Below are 21,766 nucleotides of genomic sequence, written 5' to 3'. Positions count from 1 at the left end.
CGGAGGGTTGATTTTCAATTCAGGATGAATTCCAGGCACAGTAGGAGCACGGCACAGGGTTTCTGATTTAGTTTAGGGATGGAATATAAACCCAAAGTTCCTGGTACTAAAGGACATTTTAACCCTTGTGACCCGTACTTTTACCAAGGTCTATTCTCTTCCTTTTCCTCCTGCTTGGACTCATGATACTATTGTTCTCAGCCTTGTTTCGTGGTCCATTGTGCTACCTTCTTTATGCCTCTGCATAAACTTACGGTTGGGAGATATCTGAGATCCTCTAAGTCCATTTTATAGATGAGGAAAACTGAGACCCAGACTTGTGAAAATGCTCACTCAGTCAACAGCTGGTGAGTTCCAGAGCCAGAAATAAACAGAGTCTGATCCTATGATTTTCCTACTCTTTTGCCTTCCTAATTTACAAGAAAAAACCAAGCCCTTTTAAGAAACCCACAGAAAAAGTTAACCATGTTCTTGAATATGCTTGCAACCTTGAAGTAAGCATAGATAGCTTAGGTCATAAAAAGGACAAAACATAAAAGAAAAAGAAAGTTGATAAATTGGACTTCATCAACATTAAAACTTCTACTTATCAGAAAATACCTTTAAGAAAATGAAACAGCAAGCCACAGTGTAAGAGAAAATTGTGTGTGTGTATATATATATATATATATATATACACACATACACACATACACATATATATGACAGTATATATGTCATATGCATGCATAATATATACACATATATACGTATATGTCATATATATGACAAAGGACTTATATCCAGACTATATAAAGAGCTCCTATAACTCAATAATAAAAAGATTAACAATACAATTTAAAAATGGACAAAATCCTTCAAAACTACATGGAAAATACACAAATGTCTGATGAGTACCTGAAACAGTGCTCAACATCATTAGCCATCAGGGAACTGAAAATTAAAACTACGACGACATATTACCACTCACCCACTGGAATGGCTAAAGTAAAAAATTCCGCAGCACCAAATATCTGTAAGGATGTGGAACAACTGAACTCTCATACATTGCTGATGGGAGTGCGAAGTGTAGAATGGCAAGATTTTCAGAAACTGTTCGGCAACGTCTTATGTAAAGTTAAAAATAACATCTTCCTTTTGACCGAGCAATGCATATCCTAAGTATTTACATATAAGACAAATGAAGCTTTATCTTCATAGCAGCTTTCTCCATAATCAACCCAAACAGGAATCACCAAGTGAATGGATGTAACAAATTGTAGTTCCATTCATGCAATAGAACACAGCCTGGTAATACCAAAGATGAATTACTGATAAAGCAACAATGTGGAAGAACATCAAAAGCATTCCATTAAGTGAAAGGATCCGTAGTCGGTACTGTGTGACTGTTTATATTCCGTTCAAGAACAGACAAAACCTATCTATAATAAAAGAAGTCAGGGGCTTCCCTGGTGGCGCAGTGGTTGAGAGTCCGCCTGCCGATGCAGGGGACGCGGGTTCGTGCCCCGGTCCGGGAAGATCCCACATGCCGCGGAGCGGCTGGGCCCGTGAGCCATGGCCGCTGAGCCTGCGCGTCCGGAGCCTGTGCTCCGCAACGGGAGAGGCCACGGCAGTGAGAGGCCCGCGTACCGCAAAAAAAAAAAAAAAAAAAGAAGAAGAAGTCAGAACAGTAGTTGCCTATGGTGACGGGGGTTGACTTCAGGGGATACGGGAACTTTGTGGGCGTGAAGGAGATGTGCTGTGTTTAGCTGGGCTTCGTGGTGGAAACATACGTTAGAACTCACTGAAGTGTCCACTTAAGATTTGTGTGCTTCACTGCATATAGAATTTACCTAAGCAGTAATAACTTTAGAAACAAACCCCCAAGCTAGGCATGCTCAGACAAGTGTAGCTGGACGTGGGAGGTCTGGGGTTTGCTTTCTCTTTGCATCCAGCTTCAGCCAAGATGACATTTCACTTGGTCCTGGGACAGTCACATTGTCTCCACTGAACCGCAAGCACAGTCCTTTCAGAGACCACCTCTGCTGCCAATGCACTCCAGTGTTTTGCTGGATAAAGACATTCTGCCCACTAAGATAATGGCAGCCCCAGCCTTTCCAGGACAGTGCCGAGGGAGCGGAGGCCGACTTGTGGCACGTAGCTGGGACCATGCCTTTCAAATATTTTCATCCATTTCCAAATAGAAAAAAAGGTCCATTTTTAACTCTTGGATATAGGTTACATGTTTTGGCAGTTTTAATGTTGGAATTCCCTGAAACGATAAATAATTTTTAAATCTTTCCGCATATTGTGTGTTTCCAGATAGGTCAAAAGAATTAAATTCATATTTCTGAGATGTAAATCATGCAAGATGTACGTATAATTTTAGAATATCACCAATAGCATTTGGCGGATGTAAAAATAATATTCATAGCTCTGTTGATTAAGATACTAATTGTGTGTCTCTCTGTACCATTTTATCCTGTTTTGGAAGTGAAATGGAATATATCCATTTTTTTCTTACTCTTATTTTTATTTTGTTCCTTTGTATTTTTTGCATTTTGAAAATAGATTAAACATTCAGGCATGTTGGAAACTGTGAAAGAGGAAAATTTGAGACCCAAGAGCAAAATGCTTTTAATTTTAAAGACTGAGATTTCATTTAGTCTTGGATGCCATTATAGTGAATAATGGGAACTGATCCTAGACTTCAAAAGAAATACGACCATGTGGTCTTACCGTTCAGCACTTAATGCTGCTGTGAATTTCCAGTTCTACCCTCTGTCATCTTACAAAAACGAAAGGAATCTGAAACCCTTTTTCATGTTTTCTGAAATACTTCCTGGTGCTAAGAAAACCTTTTCTTCGGGAGAACAGGGTTTCATAAAGAAAGACAAAAACCTGAAACAGACATCAGATCCCCTAGGCTAATTACTGCAACTCCAAAGCTTATTCCTTTTAAATATGAACTCTTTAAAATGATTCATTTAGAGATCAAAATGATTAATCCTTCTCAGTCACTACGAATGTCAGCGGTGGGATTAAAGGATTTAGATGGCCATGTTTACTCAGCTTTAAATTTCTGTACTTAAAGACACCAGTTAAAGAGCTGCAGTTCATCATCGTTTCATGTGAATGTTTTCCTCCTAGTTCCCTCTTTTGGCTCCCCTTCCTAACTGATTGTTAACTAATTTGGGCTGTTAAGTAGGTAAGTGCCTCTTTCAGACTTGGCAGCCAACCTGCTCTGTAGATTACCTGCCAGAAGGTGTGAGTAGATAGATGTAGCTTACAGCTCTCCTCTGGACACAGTAGGGGTAATCCTTGCCCCCTGCCTCGGCCTTTATTGGTCTGATGTCCTGAGCACCCTCTTGCTGCTAAACTTGTATCTGGTTCCTTGCCACACTGCCAACTTTGTATCCACATTGTGAATCACTGTGGTGCCGCTTCAGTCACAATTATTAAACACCTGCTGCTTCGCGCCAAACCACACGCATATTTATACCAATACCTACTGCAGTTGGATTATCAGATAGCAGCAGATACGTTGGAGGGTTGTAGGCGTATTAGCATCCATTGCTGGGTCCCGGGTTGTTCTAAAGAAACAATGACTGGGTAAAAAATAAAAAGCAAATTCATTTTCAGAACACTTTTGAGAAAAACCAAATTTAAAGTGATTACTCTCCTTACAAATGGGTACAAATGGTTGCTAATGTCAGGATTGCGCTATTCTGTGGCGGGTGTCTAAACCCTTCGTGGTACATGCTTAAGAAGATGCCTTTTCTTTATAAGTCAGCAGACTCACAACCTCATTTTCTTGTTTGAGCCACCAAGCCTCCTCTTCAGTATCCATGTTTGTCCCCCCCGGGGGCTTCACAAATCTTATCTTGAAGAAAATGCATATTCTCCGGGGCTGTTCATCTAATCCTGCTTTCCCTGCTTGCAAATGCACTTGGGGTTTTCCCTTCTCAGGCTTCTCATCAAGTTCACCGTCAAGTCTCAACCACACACTTCCAGGGACGGGTACATAGAGTTCACAGCCGAGTTCAGGATGAATGCTGAGGGGTGTAACCTGCAATGGCTTCCGTTAGACCCGTATTTTGAGTGATAAATTGGATTGTAAATATGGTGTACAGTGGTCATTTCCTTTGTCCTCTAGAAATATTAGATATTAATATCTTATGAATAGGAACATCAAGAAGGCTGTTGAATACTGTTGACGATATTTACCTTTTATAGAGAGAGTAAAATGGGGTAGGGAAAGTTAAGGTATTTAGTGGGATTTTAAGTTAATTTTTAAAATGTAGTTTTGTGTAGGATCCTGTAAGTCAAGATTTATACCCTCACTGGAGCTTCTACTGCATGTTCAAGGGTGGGTGTTCTGTTCAAAGAGTGACAAATTTAACGTAAGGAAGTTTGGAGTATCCCAGAAAATATGCATTAGGACGCAAAGGGGAAAAAATTCCACACGCTTATTTTACTCTGTGATCTTCTTATCGTTTTACAAACACAGCAAAAAAGGGAACTCCGGGTAAGATGGTGGTGACGCTGAATCCACCAATAGCAAATGAGAAATGTTTGTCCAGTTTGTAGTTCGGGGCTGCGCTCCGCCCTTGCAGGAGGATGCCTCCACGTCAGAAAGTATATAATTCCATCCAAGCTGGCAACGGCCAAGGAAAATGCTTAAAGGCAGTTACAGATTATTTCACTTCTGTGTATTACACTTGTATTGATCCTTCTCTCCATTTCCTACGCTCAGTTATCGGGCTTGTTACTATAGAAGAAATAGATGCTTATTCGCCTTTAAAAAAGTCCATATATGATGAAGGGAAAGGGAAGAATGAAAAGAAAAACGTTGCTCCTGTATTTCTTACACAACTTCATTTCTTTACAATAAATGAGGAAGGAGTTTTAAAACCCAGCTTCTCCAAGGGAAGGTAGTAAACTAAATTTCTAATTATTGAATGGGAGCTATTAAACAGCAGATCAAGAAAATATATTGGTTTTCTTAAAAGAAGGTAGACTTTCATCTTTCTTTCTTATGTTTTTAAATTAATGGAAATTATCATGCAAAGTAAAAATTCAAAACTATAGAAGAGAAAATTACTGATTTCCTTCACTTACGTCTCCTTCTGTGTGGTCCATCTTGACAGTTAATGGCCCCCTCCCCTTTATTCATGCTCAAAACCATAGGCATTTATATAATCTGTTGGGTCTCTTTCTTAGTTTCCAAAAATGGGATCATACTCTACACACTACTTTGCAACTTGTATTTTTTTTACTTAAAATATATATAATAGGCTTCCCTCCAGCACAGAAAACATAGGTCCAAACCCACTCTTCCTGCTATAGCCACATAGCCTTCCATGCAGGGAATATATCACGTATTTAGCAGTTCCCTTCCTGGTAAACATTCCACTTATTTTAATTTTTACAACCATGCCGTAATAAACATTATTTGTACATGTCTGTTTAAGTCCAGGTGATTTTATTTCTCTCGGATACAGTCTAAGAGGTAGACTTTCAGCGCTAAAGAATACTTTAACAGACAAAATATTTTCAAAGACTAAGGCAGCATAATAGAAGGCAAAGAAAAAAATGATAAAGAAATAATGAAATTGTGTAGCAGACCCGCAGAATCCGTTGCTTTTTAAGAGAACAGTTCGCGGTTTCAGTACCAGTTCCTGTGCCAATGACTTATAGTCCAACTCCTCATTGCAAGTTTACAGTATGGTATATACACACTGGCAGTGTGACATAAAAGAGAGCCAACAGATAATAAGCGTTGTGAGGATGTGCAGAAACTGGAACTCTCATACACTTGTGGTCAGAAAGGAAAGTGGTGCAGCCACTGTGGAAAACAGTCTGGCGGTTCCTCAAAAGGTTAAACGTAGAGCTAATACAATATCACCCAGCAATGCCTCTCATAGGTACATACACAAGAGAAATAAAAACATATGGTGTTCCGTAGCAGCATTTTCATAGTAGCCAAAAAGTGGAAACAACTCAAATGTCCATTAACTGATACACAGATAAATAAAAGATGATGTGTCTATACAATGGAATATTATTTGGCCATAAAAAGAAATGACTGCTGGCACACGCTACAATGTGGCTGAATCTTGAAAACACTATGTTAAGTGAAAAAAGCCAGTCGCAAAAGTCTACATGTTGTAGGACCCCTTTTCTTTGAAATGTCCAGAGTAGGCAAATCTATAGTGAGAGAAAGGAGCTTAGTGCTTGCCTAGGGCTAGAGGGAGCGGTGGGGTAAGAGGGGAGATGGCAGGTGACTGATAATTGGTACAAGGGTGATGAAAATGGTCTAAAATTGATTGTGGTGATAGTTGCACACCACCATGTGTATGCTAAAAACCATCGACTTGTACACTTTAAGTAGGTTCACTGTATGGTCTGTGAGTTAATATCTCAATAAAGTAGTTTTGGAAAAGAGAAGAAACAAGTGAAATAGAGAGAAAGAAAGGGCACAATCTAAGCATTAGTGAATCTAGACATAAGAGGGGAGAGAATACCACGAGTTCTCATGTGGGACCACCCTCCTCTGGGTTCTGCAGTCACCCTGTGTCACTCCGAGGCTAGTCCCTCGCGTAGAGGCTTTTGCTTTTCAACTCACCCAGACATAGCAGATGTCTTGCCTAATGGTGAACATCACTCTGCACCGCAGCTTTGAAAAATCCCTTCTTGTTCGGACTAGGTTATAGACACCATGCAAGACAAAGGCCATTTTTTTCCCAACCCCCTTCTTTTATTGAAGAGGTAGCTATGCTCAGTGCTGGTGGAAAGTGGTCCTTTCCATTTCGTCACATACCCTCCCTCATTTTTCAAACTGTGAACCTTTTTTCGATGATGCCACCTGCCTGGGCCGTTTATTCAGTCTTTCTTTTATAGGTTTTTCAAATTTATGAGTGTCTTGAAACAGAAATGCCTAATCTAGTCCAAGCTAACCTTGCCTTTTAATCACAAGAAATTTCATCCTCAGGTACACTTTGTTCCTCCTGCAATTTATTATGTTGGGACTGTTTCAAATTGTAATGGGAAACTCTGTGGCTGGCCTTGCTGATCAAGGTTATCAAAATTCAGTGTGCAGGAGGTAAATACTGATTTCACCAGTCTCGGCCAACAGAATTAATATAAAGACTCTACAGGGTGAAGAAAGAAATTAAGGTAATAGTGTTAGAAGCATTGCAAAGAACACAATCTGAAGAAACCATGGAAAATAAGAATAAATGTATCCTCATCTCCTTCACGTTACTTGCAGCCAAAGATGAGTTTAAACAGGACGGTCATGTCTTTAGTTGGTTCCAGAGCATCTTTGCTGCCTTCTTCTGCCAGTCTCTTCCCATTTCTCCACATTGACCTAAAATCCAGTGCCAAGAACCGCATCCCAACCCCAAATTCCCGGCTCCAAGGTACCAGAGCCAACTGCTTCTTCTCCCAGTCAGGAACCCTTCTTTTCACCATCTTCCTTCTGTTTGTCCAAACTGCCTGAGCTTTCCATAAGTATAGCCCATCTTGCTAAACGTTGCTGAATTGTAGGAAATAATCTAATAGACTAATTCATTCAAATTTAATAGCTAGATCTCCCCAGGGGTGTCTGCATTAAAACGAGGGATCCTACAAGCAAGAATCCTTAACCTAAGGGGGGAATCAGCAACAGTGGAATTTGAAGCACTGGGGAGAGATAGTTTTGAATGAAGGAAAAGTCAACTTTGGTGATAATGTGACTATTCTAAAATTATTTGAAAACAACCGTGTTCCCCCCCTCAAATTGTCCATTTCTCTATGATTATTACATTTGCCCAGGTGTTTATTTTTTGTCATTTTTCATTTTGCTTCCCTTTATGCTGGCTTCATTTACATAAAGCATCTCTTTTTTTAATTAAAAAAATTTTTAACTGAATGAACGATTCTTTAAATTCTATAGTGCTTTACAATTTTCAGAAGATTCATACATACGATTTCATATAATTCCATAATAACGCTTTTTTTCTCCCCTCCCCCTATATTGTGCTCCCCACTTCCCTCTCCCCATTGGTAACTGCTAGTTTGTTCTCTGTATCTGTTAGTCTGCTTCTTGTTTGTTTCATTCATCAGTTTGTTTTTCACATCCTACATATAAGTGATATCATACAGTATTTGTCTTTCTCTGTTTGATTTATTTCACTTAGCATAATGCCCTCCAAGTCCATCCATGTTGCTGCAAGTGGCAAAATTTTATTCTTTTTGTGGCTGAGTATATATATATATATATGTACACTCAGTGTTATATATATAATGGATACTACTCAGCCATATACATATATGTGTGTGTGTGTGTATATATATATATATATATATATACTCAGTATTATATGTATAATGGAATACTACTCAGCCATATATATATATGTGTGTGTGTGTATATATATATATATATATACTCAGTATTATATGTATAATGGAATACTACTCAGCCATATATGTATATGTGTGTGTGTATATATGTATATATACTCAGTATTATATATATAATGGAATACTACTCAGCCATATATGTGTGTGTGTGTGTGTATATACTTATTATTATATATATAATGAAATACTACTCAGCCATATATATGTATGTGTGTGTGTATATATGTATATATATATATATACTCAGTATTATATATATAATGGAATATATATATATATATATATATACACACACATAGCTTCTTTATCCATTTATCTGTTGATGGACACTTAGGTTGCTTCATACTTTGGCAATTGTAAATAACGTTGCTATGAACATTGAGATGCATGTATCTTTTTGAATTAGCGCTTTTGTTTATGTCTGGATATACACCCACGAGTGGTATTGCTGGGTCATATGGTAGTTCTATTTGTAGTTTTGTGAGAAATCCCCACACAGTTCTCCACAGTGGCTGCATCAGTTTACATTCCCACCAGCAGTGTAGGCGGGTTCCCTTGTCCCCACAGCCTCGCTAACATTTATTTGTGTTCTTTTCGATGATGGCCATTCTGACAGGTGAGGCGGTACCTCACTGTGGTTTTGAGTTGCGTTGCCCTGATGATTAGCAGTGTTGAGCATCTTTGGCCGTCTGTATTTCCTCTTTGGAAAAATGACTATTCAGTTCTTCTGCCCATTTTTAAATCAGGTTGGTTGTTTTTTGATGTTCTGTGAGCTGTCTATATATGTTGGAAATTAATCCCTTATCTGTCTTATCATTTGCAAATACCTTCTCCCATTCAGTAGGCTGTGTTTTTGTTTTGTCGATGCTTTCCTTTACACTTTGTCAAAGCATAAAGCATCTCTTAAAGCAAGTCATCACAGCCCTGAAAAGTGAGAAAACAGTGGTGAAGTGAGTTGAATGAAGCCAGTAAGTGGCTTTAGATTAGGTCCATTGGAAATCAAGTTTAGTGTTCTTTCCCAAGAGAGCAAAAGCAAATTTTAATTTAGTAAGGAAATCACAGCTTGCTTTCTAGCTTGCATTTCAGAAACAGACCTTAAGAGTTTGAATCATCGCAAGACACTGATTTCAGAGGGTCAGATGTTTGTTTGTTTTTAACATCTTTATTGGAGTTTAATTGCTTTACAATGGTGTGTTAGTTTCTGCTTTATAAAAAAGTGAATCAGCTATATGTATACATACATCCCCATATCACCTCCCTCTTGCATCTCCCTCCCACTCTCCCTATCCCACCCCTCCAGGCGGTCACACAGCACTGAGCTGATCTCCCCATGCTACGTGGCTGCTTCCCACTATCTATCTATTTTACATTTCGTAGTGTATAGATGTCCATGCTACTCTCTCACTTCGTCCCAGATTCCCCTTCCCCCTCCCCGTGTCCTCAAGTCCATTCTCTACGTCTGCATCTTTATTCCTGTCCTGCCCCTAGGTTCATCAGAACTTTTTTTTTTTTTTTAGATTCCATATATATGTGTTAACATACGGTATTTGTTTTTCTCTTTCTGACTTACTTCACTCTGTATGACAGACTCTAGGTTCATCCACCTCACTACAAATAACTCAATTTCATTTCTTCTTATGGCTGAGTAATATTCCATTGTATATATGTGCCACATCTTCTTTAACCATTCATCTGTCGATGGACACTTAGGTTGCTTCCGTGTCCTGGCTATTGTAAACAGAGCTACAATGAACACTGTGGTACATGACTCTTTTTGAATGATGGTTTTCTCAGGGTATATGCCCAGTAGTGGGATTGCTGGGTCATATGGTAGTTCTATTTTTACTTTTTTAAGGAACCTCCGTACTGTTCTCCATAGTGGCTGTATCAATTTACATTCCCACCAACAGTGCAAGAGGGTTCCCTTTTCTCCACATCCTCTCCAACATTTATTGTTTGCAGATTTTTTCATGATGGCCATTCTGACCGGTGTGAGATGATATCTCACTGTAGTTTTGATTTGCATTTCTCTAATGATTAGTGATGTTGAGCATCCTTTCATGTGTTTGTTGGCCATCTGTATGTCTTCTTTGGAGAAATGTCTATTTAGGTCTTCTGCCCATTTTTGGATTGGGTCATTTGTTTTTTTGATATTGAGCTGCATGAGCTGCTTGTATATTTTAGAGATTAATCCTTTGTCAGTTGCTTCATTTGCAAATATTTTCTCCCATTCTGAGGGTTGTCTTTTCATCTTGTTTATGGTTTCCTTTGCTGGGCAAGAGCTTTTAAGTTTCATTAGGTCCCACTTGTTTATTTTTGTTTTTATTTCCATTTCTCTAGGAGGTGGGTCAGAAAGGATCTAGCTGTGATTTATGTCATAGAGTGTTCTGCCTATGTTTTCCTCTAAGAGTTTGATAGTGTCTGGCCTTACATTTAGGTCTTTAATCCATTTTGAGTTTATTTTTGTGTATGGTGTTAGGGAGTGTTCTAACTTCATTCTTTTACATGTAGCTGTCCAATTTTCCCAACACCATTTATTGAAGAGGCTGTCTTTTCTCCATTGTATATTCTTGCCTCCTTTATCAAAGATAAGGTGACCATATGTGCATGGGTTTATCTCTGGGTGGAGGGTCAGATGTTTAAGGAGTTTGGGATACACATACCAATTCATAGGGACGATGTCTTGGATATTCGTTTGCACAATGAACTGTGTTTACATACCCAGATAACATTTTCTGCTTCCCTTCACCCCATAGACTTTTGCATCAAGATGGCAACAGTGGGAAAAGTCAGTAACATGGAGAATGTTTCAAGTTACACTTCAGAGATTAGAAAGCGAGTTCTTACTGTCTTTTAACTTGTCTCTTATTTTTATGCTCCAATGTGGGAACCTCCCCAAATAGAGGAAAGATGCACAGGATCTTATCATTCATTTTCACCCTTTAAATATTGTTTTGGAAAAATCGACATGTTTGATGGTGATGTTTAACTGTTTTACACCCTTTCCCCCCCTCCCCATTTTAGATATGACATATAAATAGTAATGGATAAGCTCTTTCACATTAACTGTCCATTACATTCCATTAACTGTCCATTACATTGACCATTTTTGGATTTACTTTCATAAGTACAGTCCACACTATTTCTTTTAAAAATATTGCCACTGCTATGTCTTAGCTCATTAAGCTTGCCCACTTTCTCACTGTTCAATGAGTTTTTATTCCCTCTTCTTTATTTTTGCTACTTCCTTTATTTTTTATTTCTTTTATAGAAAATCTAGGTTGAATATTTGCACTTGGAATGAGAAGACCCTTTTTTAAAATTAATTTGTTTTTGTTTATTTTTGGCTGCGTTGGGTCTTCGCTGCTGCGTGCAGGCTTTCTCTAGTTGCGGCGAGTGGGGCCTACTCTCCGTTGCAGTGCACGGGCTTCTCATTGCAGTGGCTTCTCTTGTTGTGGAGCACGGGCTCTAGGTGCGCGGGCCTCAGTAGTTGTGGCTCGCGGGCTCTAGAGCGCAGGCTCAGTAGTTGTGGCACACGGGCCCAGCTGCTCTGCGGCACGTGGGATCTTCGCAGACCAGGGCTCAGACCTGTGTCCCCTGCGTTGGCAGGCGGATTCTTAACCACTGCGCCACCAGGGAAGTCCCAACTACTTCCTTTGTTTTTGACATACTTTTTGGTTCAGATACTTATTCACATCTCTCTGAGATGATTTGTAGCTCATTTGTAGCAACAGATTTTCATTATTTATGAGTGTCATTGTCAGAATCCATTTGGAAGTCTGACCGAGATAAAGCAGATTCCGACTTGTGATCTGACCACAGCGATAAAGCAATTAACCACACGGGTTAAAGTGGGCTGAATCCTTGAGGGTGCTGATGTTTGTACAGCCAAATGTTTACTGTCTTGTGCATTATGTCTGATTCATTTCCTAGAAGATTCAAGATGTTATTATTACAAATAATTTATAACACCCTCTTTTAAAAAATGTAATGTATGTTATTTCTCATACTAGCCAATTAACTTTAAAATGTTTGTGGATATAAGAGAGGGAAGTACAAAAGTGAAAACTCTGAGTAATATAAATGCTTAATATTCTTAAAAGTTTGGTATTATATGGTAGCATTTAAATCAGTCTTGGTATACTACTATTCTTTTCCTGTATTTGGATTCTAGTTGGTACCTAAATCTTAGACTCTACCATGCCAATGAGACGGGAAATGGAAGGCCCATGTGTATGCATCCTCTAAGCAAACATTTTTGTCTCTCTTCTCACCCCTAGTATCATAAAACATAGGTGAAATTTTCAAGAATAAATACAGGATTGGAAAAGCCATTAATAACGGCAGTCATTTTAAAGTGTCACCTAATTTAAACACTTTTGCTGTAAGTTATTGCAGTGTCATGAGTTTTATTATGCTCAATTTATTAGTAAAAGCCTTCAGGGTTCACAGCCATTTATTTTGCAGGGAACTTGATTTTGTCATTAATTTTTAAATACAGAATACTCCCGCTTTATTTTTTAGAGTGCACTTTATTTGCACAAATTGGTTTACTCTGATCAATACAGATGTTTCCAGGTGTTTATTAAAGCAAAAAATCTGGGAAGTCAGGTGTCTGCACATTTTCATGACATTACGCTCCAAAAGTTAGTGTGTGTTTGTACACACATGATACATGTTTATATTGGTTGTTAAGTTTTAGGTGGGAAAATATAATAAAGACTGCCCAGGCTCCGGTTTCTAATTTTTTCTGATTATTGGGTAACTTATTCTGGAGGGCAATCTTTTCTCTTCCAAAGGAGTGACACCTGGGCGGGGAAATCCTACCGTTTGGGATGAGAGCCAGGACCCAGGAAATAATTCTGACCATTTCTATGGCTTCACAAGTCTGCTAAACACAGTTCTATCAAGGATAACTAAGCCTTTCTCTGGGTTGGGTTTTCATGGTCTGGGCCGCTTTACCAGCCGGGCTCTCTGGAGGTGTTTATGGGCTGAAATAGTTGACAAAGGAGCTCTGAGCCGTGGTGGGTGGCAAGTCAGAGATGGAGCTCCCTGCACCCCACCTGGACCCACGCGACCACAGGTCATGTGGAGCTAATGCAGACTACCTGGTGCTGAGAGCTGACAAGACTGGATGCTTAAGTGTTTATTTTAGGGAGATTTTGTTTATAAAAAACTGAAACGAGACATATACTCACTAGCTGTCATCTTTTCTCCCCCTAATTAGGACAGAATTTCACCCTAAGGCAGTTAGGCGTTTGTGAACCGGAAGCCCGAAGAGGACTGACGTTTTGTGCGGAAATGGGGCTCCCTCACAGAGGTTACTCTATCAGTGCAGGGTCAGACGCTGACACTGAGAATGAAGCAGTGATGTCCCCAGAGCATGCCATGAGACTGTGGGGCAGGGGGGTCAAGTCAGGCCGCAGCTCCTGTCTGTCAAGCCGGTCCAACTCAGCCCTCACCCTGACAGATACAGAGCACGAAAACAAGTCGGACAGTGAAAACGGTAAGTTCTTTTTTCTTTGGCTTCGTAATGTTGGCTTTCAGTGCTTCTGTCTGTTTCCGTTGACTCTGGAGGCGTGGCTTGCTTCCTTCCTCCCATCTCTCCTTCTCTTGCTTTCTTCTGCCTTTCTTTGTATTGCAACGCTACTAGTGGCGCTCAAGAAATGTCCTTCGTTATTGCATTTTTTTTCCCAGGGAAAAAATCAATATTCGACGACATCAGATTGTAAAATTATGCAGGCTTTCTCTGTTGTGTTAGCTATACTTTTGAAAAACAGTTTAATCGTGATAAGAAAAAAAAAAAAAACACAAAGATTGGCTTTGACTTATCTTGGACCGTGTGACCTGTTATCCTCGATGGAGTTGCAAAGCAAGTGGTGGTAAAGTTTACCCCACAGCCAGCTTGTAATCAGAGATGTCTTTGTAGATTCCTCTTGAAAATATCTCAAAGAAGTTCCAGAATCTTAGAATGGTTGACTGAGCACACGGAATAGTTTATTAACAGGGCTTAATGACTGAAGAACAAATTTGATCATGCTTTAAACTTACTTGTTGATGACAGCAATCGAAATCTTGGTAAAGAGAAGGGAGTGTGGCCTTTGATGTGCTTTGGGGACTGGATCAGTCTGCAATTAAATCGATGCACAAAAACTGGATTTTAGGGTATCCAAATAGCATACTGTAAGAAAAATCGATATATTGGGACTCTTTTCCTATCACCAACACAGAATAATAAACAGTTAATTTCTATGCAATAATAGATTTCAAAGAAAACTTAATTTTTAGTCAGTGCAGCTTCTGGGAAGAATTGTAGCATCAGCAGCAATGCACCGGACAACAAAATGACATTTCTCTTTCAGCATTTAATGTTAACAGCATACTTGCTACTTTAATCTAGTTATTAATGCTGTGTATACGGTGTATCAAAAAAGCAGAGAGAAAATTAAAATGGAAGAACTGCATGACGTGTGAAAAGAAAGATGCTGTTTTACTGATGGTTTCCTTTTCGTTACTTATTGAGCAAGCTTGTCAGCTCTGCTTTGCGACAGGAAAGCAGGTCATTGTCAGCTTTTAGTCTCAGCTCAGTCACCAAACCAAGGGGTAGCTACTGCTTCCTACTGCTTAGCACTTGTTTTCTTGCTATCCAGGGAAAAAAAGGTCTACTTTAAACCAACTAAAGCAATATCTTGTGGAGAATACTTGGATGCATTGAACCAAAGTCAGAATCAACTACTAATAGGCACTCAATGTATTCATTTTGGAAGTGTCAGTTCTTGGTGGAGGCTGGACTTATCCCAACCCCAAACAGGAAACAAGGGCAGTTCTGTCTAACAAAATGAGTCTTAGAATCTGACTGCGGCGTTTTCCTGAGCTAATCCATTCACCTCAGTAAAACCTGTGTTTATAGAAATTTTCACTGACTCAGAAGTTTCTAACCTTAAGTATGTAAGATTTGCCATCAGTTTTGCTTCCTGTCCCTCTGTATGTTTATGTAACACTCTGCAAGCAATTGTAGGCACAGTGGTTATATTCAGATGTGTTATTTGACGTTTGATTTTCCTAAAATACATGAAAACAGGTATGATGGTTTCAGAAAAGAGCAGAGGAGGGTGCAGCAGGACAATGCGTTCAGTTCTGATTTTCTGCATCATGGACCTTCCATATCCGTATCCCTTAGATATCGTCCCACATTGCGTCAGCGTACCCTTTCTATATACACCCTTTGTAGCATCTCTGTTTCTCTCTCTCCCTCTCATAACGAGTGTATCTTGTTATTGTGTCTGTATTGGTAAAATATAAATTAATTTTATTATTTTTTAACTTGTATATCTGCTAAAACCATCTCACAGTGAATTCCCAAACACATGCCATTTTATTCTTTTCAGAAAACTTAGAAGCGTTGCCACCTCTAGTTAACAGTATCTAACATCCAAATAACAGTATCTAACATCCAAATGACAAGCCTGACTTTCTCACACTGCCGCCCCTCGCTATTTGCACTTATTATGAACGAGAGGAGGGACTTGCTGCCCTGGGAATCTCCTACTCCATGTCCTTGGAATGATGTAAAGACAAGGAAAGTTACACTCATCCATTTCTCCAAGTGGTGTTCTGAAGCAGAATAAGAGACACAGGAAGATGGTGTCAGGGGCCTTGCCTCGAAGTCCAGAACATTTGGTAGCATTTGTTGAGAGTAAACAGGTCAGCCAAGTTAAGAGTATAAAGTGTCAAAAACAATGTTTGTTGAGCTGGACAAGTGATGACTTAAACCTGTGTTTACTCTTTCCCCAAGGTTTGGCTGTGGTTGTTTTTTGAAACAACATTTTGATGATCTAAGAACTCCCAGTGAGGTCAGCTTAGGGAAGAAGACAAAAGAGGAAAAAAAATAGAGATGACCTCTTACTGAACACTGGCTATTTCATAGATTTCGATAGTAACATTGCAGATTCATTTATTTGTTCTGAATGTTCAGTGATTAGTCAGACAGAGCAAAATTCCATTTAAAGTAATAAATTACATTGAGATCTAGGGAAGCCTAATTTTCTGATATTTAGCAGACCTTATCATTTTGAATTGTGGAATTAAACAAGAGTATTGAGGGTTTTTTTCTGACATAAAAAACTTCTTTTCTTAGGCTGGGCTACAGTAAAAACTAAAATTTGTAATCATACACAGGGCCTCCTAACATCTTCATAAACAAGATCCTCAACTCCATTACCTGTTCCTACTATTAGTACTACTTCTAGTCAAATATTTATAATATAAGATTTCTAAAATAATTCAACTCGGGTATTCTTAAATGCTCTCACTCTGAAAGATTATTGATTTTTCCAGCTATATTTACCTTTGACTTTCGCTTATTTAAATTGTCAAATTTTATTCATTTTCATGTTAGCTTGCCGTGTGTCCTTAGACGTTCTATCATATCACTATAAGTTGAAACAAGAAGGATGTGCATAAAATAGCTCACCAAAGTGAAACTAATTGAGAAACCAGACACTGACTTGTTTTTTCCCCCCAGTTTATCAGGGGAGTTTGGGTTGACTGTTTTTGCCATTTGAAATAATGTGAATAAGGCTGTTTTCCTCAGAAAAAGATAAAATGTTATTCAACATTTGTGCAATTATGCAAGCTGAGTGACTGATATTCTAGTTATAACTTCAAAGAAGAGTTTAGTCACTGCAAGGGATTAGATTTCATTTATTTATTGATAAGGAGGCCAACAGTTCAAGTTAAGAAGGTGCTAGAACTGCTGTGAGGCTAATGAAATTTTGATGGCCTGAGCATCCCATGAGAGTAAAGGAACATTCGGACCATGTCACACGTCTCCGTGTTAGCAGAGATTCTAAACCAGTGATAAAATATATTCTTTTGCAAAACTAACTCTTCACCAACCATGGGGAGTTGATGTTAAGAAGCAATTTGAGAAAAACAATTTATTACAGTATATTAAGTTTCATATCAAATTTCAAATGTTAATCTTGTTCCGAATTAAGGATGTGGGAGAAGACCTCTCTTGACACGTACTGACAGCTTTCTAAGTCAACCGCCATGCTCCAGGGCAAATACTGGAGGGTCCATGGTTTGTGACCACCTATTAGCAACCGTCCTAGTAAGCGGCTACAAAATAAATGTGCTGGGCTGCCGTAATCAAAGGGAAAGTTACCAGTGTGCTCTGGCTGGCTGAGGCATCTTTCCTGTCTCTGATGGATGTTAAAAGACCCCTGACTGAACACCCACTCTCCGGCTTTGCAAGTCATCTGATCTGAATTCCAAATATCTATGTAAATGTCAGGAACAAAGAACTTTTTTTTTTCAAAACATCAAGCTTTAAGCTTTAAAAAATGTTTATTTGTGCATCTTTTCCCAGAAGCAGCCTGGCATGTATTATTACCCTTTGTCAGCCAGCAGTGTGGTATCGTGAGGAGTGCCTGGATTCAGAATCACAGCGCTCAGGCTGTAAACGCTTTCATTCGACCCCTAAGACCGTTTGCTCCTGAGCCACCCAGAGCTCAAGGTCCCAACTTTCCCACCTCTGCCTGGCTACTCGGCCAGTTGTACTGCTGGCCCCAGAGATGTGGAGGTCTTCGGCTTGCTTCCTCTGCCTGTCTCCACGACCTCTCCTGCCCCTTGGGAACCGATGACCTTTGACCCTAGACAGACCAAGAGGAATTGGCTCTCCTCTCCTCTTCTACCTCGTCGTAACTGGGGACCTCGAGAGCCTCCTCTGAGGGCAACAGTTGAGAAACTGTTGACGGGGGCAGACCACCTGGGATTGTGCTGGCTCCACCACCTCCCAGCTGTGTGGCCTTGGGCAAGTGACTTAACCTTCCTGTGCTACCGTTTCCATGAGGGTAAAATGCAGAAGATCACAAATGACGTGCAGTCCTTATAGGGTTGTTGTGAGGATTAAATGAGCTCGGATGTATAATATGCTTAGAACAACGGTGCCTGGCGTCCAGTGAGTTCCCAACAAGGTGTCCTCTTATTATTATTTGTAAATGGTGGAAAATTATATGTCCTTCTTAAGTGTTGTGAAGATTAAGTGAGGCGCAAGGTGTCAAGTACCTACGTAGTCTTGGCGCACAGCGTGTCCCCTGCCCCCCTTCCATTTTCCCCCCTGTCTGCAGTAGTCAAGTATTTGTACGTTTGGCGAATGAGGGAGAGCGAGTGGTCTCCAGGAGACCCACTGCTGATTTGCATGGCCTGGAATTTCTGTCACCATTTATTGACTCTTTTATTTTTCTCTAAAACCCCACATACTTTTAAATTCACTGTAATTAAATGAACGTACATTGAGTGGTGCTGATAATTAGTCTGACGGCTGTAGACTTCAAAGAGTTAAACGTGCTCCTTCCCTTTCTGGCCAAAGGAAGTTTCAAAAGTGGTGCTTCTCTCAAAGGCATGTTACTTAGACAGCCGGTCAATTAAAAGGCAATTTAACTGGTGCTCGTGAGTTCACCCAATAAAATAAATCCCTCCTGGAAGACTTTATTTCTCACCCGGGGTCTTAGCAATATACCTGTGGTAGGACCTCACTAATGCCACACTAACTGTGCAGATACTAGAGTATTCCAGGGCTAATTTGGCTAACGAGAAGCATAGAGCATTAATGTGCAGTATTTTTAAGTGTAATAGATACTTGCTTTGCCAGACTGAAACACTTCAAGAAACCAATTTACTTGTCCTTTGAAATAGTAGTTTTAAAGTCTACTTTCTGTATGGATAGATAAAATCTAAAAGTTGAGCTACTATACTTAAAAAAAAGATATACCCCCGGCTTCCCTGGTGGCGCGGTGGTTGAGAGTCCGCCTGCCGATGCAGGGGACACGGGTTCGTGCCCCGGTCCGGGAAGATCCCACGTGCCACAGAGCGGCTGGGCCCGTGAGCCATGGCCACTGGGCCTGCGCGTCCGGAGCCTGTGCTCCGCAACGGGAGAGGCCACAGCAGTGAGAGGCCCGCGTACAGCAAAAAAAAAAAAAAAAGATATACCCCTTAAACCAATTTGATAAACTGTTGTAGTGATGTTTACATCACTGTCACAGTAGAGAACTTTATTTTGCGATCCAAATTACCACATTGGGCAAAATATGTTCTCTGAAAAAGTGGGCAGGGCAATTTTTTCTCTCTGAGCAACTGAATATAGGTGAGAGAAGAAATGGAAGGATTTGTAACTCTGCTATCACCAGTTAAGTTCTAGAATAGTGCGGGAGAAACTGCCAGTGGTGTTGGAGCACCTGTTACGTCACGTACTTGTGATGCTTCTAGCCGTGACACAGACGTCATTCCTCTCCTGGCTCTTTTTCTACACGAGGCTAATCGTTGAGTTTTCCACAAGTAATTTGAAGAGAGGTGGATTTTTGCCTATAGCCTGGTTCCGTTCCTTCAGCTTGATCTTTCTCAACTCTCAGCCTACTTTGGAAATGGATTGTGAGAATTAAGGAGGAATTCCGTTGCTGCAAGAAATAAATGGTATTTCGGTGTTATTCTAATTTGATGAGACTCTACTACACACGCTAAACCGTAACTTGAATATAAATTCCATTATGGGCTCTCTTCTCGCATGTAATGGTCAATTCCATCATGTCCTACTGTTGTAAATTATATTTTATGTTTTAGGTGCGCTGGGATGTCAAAATAGCAAAAGTAATATGTTGCATGCTTCCTAAATCAAGGTCAGAATTAAAGTGCTGCTTTGCAAAATACAGTCAAATAGCTTCCAATATATAAAAATAATTACATCACCTTGATGGGTGTGTGTTTATAGTTTAAACAGCAACTTGTCATTCTTTAAACAAAAGCTTCCATACTTCATTTTGGATGAAATACATTCACTTCATGGATATGTTACAAGTCACTTGAGCACAAGTAAGTGATGATTTAAATAAAACTTTTTAAAAATTTAGTATTATGAAAGTAGAATTAAGAATGCCATAAAGTCCACCACCATGGTTGTTATCACTTAATTTATATACATTTATATTTTCCATTCTAAGAGGATTTTTGGCACTGCTTGACAGTTTGCTACTTGTCACACGGATATTGCCATTTCTACAAAACAACTTGTATTCTAAGTACTTTTGTTCGAAGTATATGGAATATATGCAGTATCTGTTTAACATCCGGATGTTCTTTTAGTTGTGGAGTTGAAATCAGAGTACAGCATATACTAACACACATCAAAACTGATGATGCATGCTATTTTGACTTTTGAATGTGGTTTGATATCCTTGGAAAATCACAGTAGTAGTGGTAAAATTGTTTTAATTAATGAATTGAACAGCAGCGAATGCCAAGTCAGGTTCGTTGATGTAATTATCACTGAAATAGAAAAAATAAGTGTTAGAGCCATAGAACTGTAGTTTATTTGCCATTCCAAGGGTGTTCAAGTGTTTGAAAAGCAACTAACTGATTTTGGGGGGGGGGTGTTATTTATAGAATATTCTTCTCAGGTCATAATAGTTCTGTTAATTAACATTTACCTACACACAAGTTTAAATGTGAAAAATCTTCTACCTTATTTACTGAGTAGTTTGAACGAGGGTTTCACTCTATTGGAATTTTCTTCTCTTTATCAGTTGACTTGAGATAGTTTGCCATAATGAGTAGACTGTAAACTAAGTGTAAAAGCTTTCTGAATGTGTATTGAAATGGATACAAATGAGTATAAACTTGAGAAAGGGACAATTTAAAATGTCTTATGAGTAGTGCCTTGATTTTAAATATCAAGTCACACAGAAACTGAAAACTGAATAAAGTTGAGATGTGACTTGGAATTGATTTCTCATTGAGTATGTCAGCTACATTCTCAATCAATGAATGGTAAATGCTAGGTATCGTACCAGGGGCTACAAAACAAGAAAATGAGTATGATATAGTCTCTGACTCTAGAAGTCCATAGGCTGGTTGGGAAAACAGGCAAGTGGATATTACATTGTAATTGTACTTTAATGTGCTAAGTAATATTACAACGCAGTACGTGAAGTCAGTGTCAGCACAGAGCAGATTCTTGCCACAGAAATTGAGGGCAGGAGAGGAAAAAAGGTTTTATAAAGGAGGAAGGAGGTGGCATTGTTACACAGGCTCAAAGGATGTGGAAAAATGCAAGGTGCAGACAAAGCAGTGAAGGAGAGAGGGCGAAATCCCTGGGGACTGTTCCAAGAGCCAGAGGCTCTTTGGTGCCTGGAACACAGGGTGTTGTGTGGATGAGTTATGAGAGTTTAGGCTGTACAGGTAGCCCCAGACCATGTTGCAAAGGGACTTCATGGCCATGCTAAGGAATTTGAACTTTTTCCTGTAGGTAATGGGAGTCTCGGAAGAATTTTCGTATAGAGGAATATTCCAGTCATATTTACATTTTTGCAAAGTACTCAGA

Source organism: Grampus griseus (assembly GCF_964374135.1).
Source record: "Grampus griseus genome assembly, chromosome: 21".
Classification (NCBI taxonomy): domain Eukaryota; kingdom Metazoa; phylum Chordata; class Mammalia; order Artiodactyla; family Delphinidae; genus Grampus; species Grampus griseus.
The sequence above is the reverse complement of the archived record's forward strand: the minus strand, read 5'-3'. Positions refer to the sequence as shown.